This window comes from Marmota monax, unplaced genomic scaffold (genome assembly GCF_021218885.2).
Source record: "Marmota monax isolate L192 unplaced genomic scaffold, Marmota_monax_Labrador192_F-V1.1 WCK01_AAM20220418_F8-fsc00016, whole genome shotgun sequence".
In the NCBI taxonomy this organism is placed as follows: domain Eukaryota; kingdom Metazoa; phylum Chordata; class Mammalia; order Rodentia; family Sciuridae; genus Marmota; species Marmota monax.
The window spans coordinates 21,197,388-21,203,387 of NW_026695209.1; positions in this window are offsets into that span (position 1 = coordinate 21,197,388).

Here is a 6,000-nt window from a genome sequence, read left to right on the forward strand (position 1 = left end):
TTGATCTTTTCAAAACATCCAAATTTGGTTTACTGTTTGCTTTTCAATTCTTTAATTCTTTTCTAATATTTATTATTCCCTTTATTTTACGTGCTTTATCTTACCAATGCTTATATATATATATATAGAATGGTATATTAGAAAACTAATTTGAGGGTTTTTTTGTATTTCATTATGGATGTTCATATATGTTTTTTTTCTATTCACTTCTTAGCTGTGTCACTTAATTTTTTAATATGCTTTGTAATCATTTTAATTTATCCAGAATATTTATAACTTTCAATAATTTCTTCAGGCAATTATCTTATATTTTTTTTACTTACCACATGCCTGTACATTTCTCAAGTTTCTTTGCATTATATTTTTTTAAAATTTTCATTCTAGTTTGTGCAAATAACACATTTATTTAAATTATTTTAAATTGACTGATTGTTTTATGATCTACCATATCGTTTTTTCTGGACAATGTTCTAAATGAATTTGAAATTTAAAAAGTATATTCTGATATTTAAGAATAACAGAATAGTAGTAGTGTTTCATGTGTGTGTGTGTGTGTGTGTATGAATTATACGTTGGGTCGTAAGCTTATTTTAGTCTTTATTTCCATCTTGATCTTCTGCACAGTTGTTCTATTCCTTGTCAAAATGACTTATTTGGATCCCTAAATATCATTGTTAAATTATTTATTTTTTTATTTCATTTCTGTCAGTTCTTGCTTAATGTATTGTGGGACACAGTAACTGGGTAAAAACATGTTCACAGTAAACTTTTTTTGTGATTTTATTTTGTGTTATGTGGGATTTGAATTACTGTGCTGTGTCACTTCTTTTTAGCCTGAAGAACTTCCTTCAACACTTCCTATAAAGTAAGGCTTATAATTTTTCACAATTTTTGCTTTTATGAGGATTGATTTTTTACCATTAATTTTAAAAGACAGTTTACTGGATATGAGATTATTGATTGGCATTTTATTGTTTGTTATGGCACTTCAACTGTCATTCTACTTCATTGTAGTCTCCATTTTTTTTTTGATGAAACAAATGTCTCAGAAAATGCAGTAGGTCCTACTGCTCATTTACGCCACAAGAATTCTACCAGACCATGGCTGTCAGCCATTAATTTTATTGTGATTCTGATGCATATAATGAGTCACCTTATTCTTGTTTAACTCATAATATTTGCTTTGTCTTTGGCATAAAAACACTTCTAATATGATGTGCTAATTTTTAATTTATTATCTTTATTCTATTAAACCTTTTGGATGTATAATTTTTTTTGTAATGGCTATTTTAAAGGTTTTTGCATTATATATTACATTGAAGCTCTCTGGTAGTTTCTGTTATTTATCTTTGATTTTTATTGCATGAATACATTTTTAACCTCTTTTCATGTCTCATTTTTTGTTGTTGAAACTGGACATTTAAAATATTATATTGTAGCAAGTTTACTGGTTTAGCTGGTAATTTTAGGAAAGTCTACTTTTCCCAAAGTAAAGCCTCAGCTGTTTTTCTTTATCAGGTATTTATATTGGTTATGTACTCAATTACCCTAGAATGGCAATGAAGTTAAAAGGATCTCTTGGATTAAATCTTTTTTAAATATGTAACAGCCATGCAATAGGTTGAATTCCAATCATAAAATTGTAATGCCCTGATCACAGAAAATAATCAAAAATTTTATGGAAACTTTTTTAAAAGTTTAAATGGAAAAAAAAAGACTGAAAAATAGGTTTGTCAATTATACTTTTCCTGCAGTAACTTGGATACAAATTTCTTCATATTTTTAGGGGGGAAAATGCATTTTGAGTTTTGAACCTTTGTTAAATCTCTTATCAATCAAGTACAAAATCAAATAGAGCCATTTTCAGACCAGCAAGGTCTAACATATTTACGTTCTAGTCATCATTTTGAGTAAGTGACTTTACCAGAAATATAGATGTAAAATTCAAGAAATGTAAATGTTTGGTGTACAAAGTGATTGGAATGCACTCACAAGTAAAACAGCTGAGTAGAAAGTTCAGAGAGCATTTGTCCTCAAAATTTCCAGTTAATTGTAAAATATCTAAAAGTAAGTTGAATGGGTGTTATTCAGTAGTAAATAGTATGAGAAAATGAAAGAAAAAAAAGTTTGTGATGCTTCTCTTTCCAGTTAAATGAAAAAGTTATCCAGACACTACAAAAATATGAGATTTTTAATGTACTTACAATTAATTAGAAATTCAAAAAAGATCTTCTATTTAAACTGAATGCTAAGAATAACTTAAATGTTTACTGTACCATAATGAAAGTTTTGTTGTCATTATTATTTTCAGTATTTAGAATCATTTATATGCAAAGCATGATAAATTTATGGCTATGGAACAGAATGTAAATATTGAAAAAGTTGATAAAGGAAGAGTAGAGTTGAAAAATTGGAAATTGAGTTAAGGGATCAGAAAATTAATTTTATTTAAGTAAAATTTTAGTCAAGTTTCCATTAACCAAAATGTTGCTTTGAAGTGCAAATGAAAAAAATTAATGTTAAGAATTTTGCATGTACCAAAAAAAGCATTCTATACAAACTAATCACTGTTACAATGTGTCTAATAAATTGATTATATGTAGATGTTCCCTTGAAGAATTTTGATTTTATCAGGACTATGACCTTAAAAAAATCCAAAGAGTTTGTATTGAAACACATTTGAAAAAATGTAAATGTATAAAGAAAATGATAGCTCATAGACACCAATAACGCAGTCTTTGTACTACTTCATTAATTAAAAATGTGTCATTTTATGACAATACTAAGGCTATTGTAGCTATTGGGATGGAAAGGTTTCATTAAGAGTAGCAGATAAACTGCAGTTAAAAGAAAATTGACTGCTTCAAGATTTTGTTTGTCACATGCTAGTGAGAAAAAATGAGAATAAAAGAAGAGATGGAAGCAAAAGAGAGGGTCAATATAAGTAGAGCTGTATTTAAAAAGTCAAAGGTAATGACAATTGGTGAGTATCGGGACAGGAGATTAAGTAAAAAAATTACAAATAAGAATAGAAATTTGGAAGGGAGTAGAGCCATTATCAGAAATTGACAAAGAAACATGTAAAAGAATCTTAGAACACATAGTAGAATTAGAAATGGGTTACATTATTTCATGTTTTTATTCCTTTAAAGATTAACGTAGGTACTTCCCATTTATAAAAACATAAGCATCATCTCAAAGATGAGACTATTCCTCCCATCAATACCAGAAGGTCAGAAGGTGAATTACTTTATTAACATAGGGTCTCAGCCACTTGGCCACCCTGGGAGACTTTGCCATAGAATGAACAAATGTTAGACCTACAATTTTCACCTATTTCCTGCGATAATCATTAGTGATAATGGTATAAGTGTTATATAACCTTGGGGGAATATTTTCTCTTTTTCTGGAGAAATAAAATTCTTGCTTGTTAAAGATTTCATCTTTCAATTTTGGGTTACTATGGTAATTTATATCTTCCTACAGTTTCCAACTTAATTTTAGTTCAAAATTGACATGAAGTAATTTAAAGAGGAATTTTAAAACTAATTACATGAGAGAGATTGTTTTGAATTTCACACCCTTTTGAGGTTCATGTAAAGTATATAAAGGGCCACAAATTATTTTTAGTATTCAAATGAATGGAATTTTATGATTTTCATATACATTGAATATTCCTATTTTTTTCACTTTTATGTCTACTTTTTAGGGGTTATCTAAGGATATTAGTATCATGAAAGCATAAAAATATGTGAAGTATTTACAGAAACAATATACACAGAAAATATTACCTTTTCAAATTAACTTACCTAATTTATCTTCATTTCTTCAAAGAGAATCAAGCTCTCCATGCAATTCTCTTCCTTTATATGTGAGATAGATGTGCTTATGCAAAAATATTCATCTGCTAAAATTTATGTTTCAATGATTAATCACATTTTCAAAATATTAGGCAACTCACTAGATTTTAAATATTGTGCACATATGTAAATAAATCCCACTCCCAAAATAAAAGAGGCAATCCTTAGAAGTTTATGTGTCTTCACCACAAATATTTCAGTAAGAGTCAGCAAATTATTATATGAATATATATATATATATATATATATATATATATATATATATATATATATATATATACAGAGAGAGAGAGAAAGAGAGAGAGAGAGAAAGAGTGCATCTATGTATTTGAAGATTTAAAAATTCTTCCCTCAGAGATAATATGGCTAATAAGTTGACAAGTGTAGGTCAAAAAAGAATCTAGGATTTTCAATTCATATTCTAATATTTTTCCTTTCTACTAATGGTTTTTAGAAAAATATTACTCAATCACTATTTTTCAAAAGAATATTACCACAGGAATTTGTGAATTAAAATAGAACGTTTGCAGTTGAAATTGGAGTAACCTGTCATTCTATATGTTCTTTCCACGTACTTATAATACTATGGTTTCCAGTACCTGAGTATAACTAGGGTTCCTTGAAGAAGATTGAAAAAAAATAATAATGCACTGAGAACACTTCAGGAGGATGGGTTTTCAGTTTGTGTTTATTGTAAAAGTGACACCAGTCTTGGAAATTGAGTTCAGGTTCACATTTCCTCGGTGTGGAAGCTATGTTTGGTTCTGCCCAAACCATTTCTCACTGCCCTATCCAGGCTTGGAGCACATCTGGCCTCAGTAGACAGTCACCCCTAATCCTGACTTGCCTATGGATGCACAGAGACGAACAGCATATATGATTACACAACCAGTGTAATTCTACATCATGTACAACCAGAAGAATGAGAAGTTACATTCTATATGTGTATAATATATCAAAATGCATTCTACTATCATATATAACTAATTAAAACAAATTTTAAAAGTAACATACTCAAAATCAGTAATATTTATCACAAATAGTGCATACAGATGAATAGATTTAGGAATCAGAACTATTTCAATAGAAAAATACACTAGCATTGGATTTTAAAGAAACAAAAGATTATTGTTCTTGTATAGTAGAAATGAATGAGGTAGTACTTTACATTAGTTCAACACTAAAGATTTCAAGGATTTTTTTACCTGTCTCTTTAGCTCACAAAGAAGGATTCATAAGGCTTAGTTTTCTCAACTAAAATGAGAATGAAGGTTTGTTCCCCCCCCTCTCTCCCCCCCTCTTTAAATCAGAAACTTCACTTCCCCAAAAGTACCTTAGCTACATTCCATGTTTTCAAGAGAAATTCTATCAGATTATATGGAAAGTTTTGACTCATATGGCAATTGACAAAATGCCTATCAGCCCTACTGATACCTAGGACTATTGTGAGAAAAAGATGAGAGAACCCACATTTTTTGATAATCATTCATTTGTGTGTAACACAGTGGCATTCAGATTATTTAAACTCAATTAGATATTACTAGACAGTATGGTCTTTTGTATTTTGGAAGCATTTTTCCTCGTACAAAAATGAGGATGTTATTGGTGATTTTATCCCTATATTAATTAAAAATTACCGAGATTCTTAAACTTTACAACTTTAGAATCTTCATTTCCTAGTTTATATTTTAAGTTTCTTAGACTTTAGTCATTTCAGAGTTTTTTCTTTAAATATAAATATAACCCCCATTTTTGCATTGAGTATATTTATATAGTCTCTCTACATTTGGGAAATGTCCTTATACACTGTTTACAAATTCTCCAAAGACAGATTTGTCATACCCTGAAGGTTCCAAGTCTCCACAAATCTATTTTTCTTTGCGGTTATTTTCCCCTTAGGTTGTTATGCAGCTTTCAAATCTGATAAGTGATAATGTCTCCTAGGATATGTATATCTGAGCCATATATACAAATCTGAACCATTGTGCTGAGATAATGATTAATCCAACAGACAATTCCAGATGTTAGCCTAGTTTAGTGTTTTAGAAATTACATTACCTCTTCAGCCCCAAATACTCACTTCTTCCCTTGCCTTTATTTATCTGATTAACATGGATTTAATGATGCTACAAATACACAT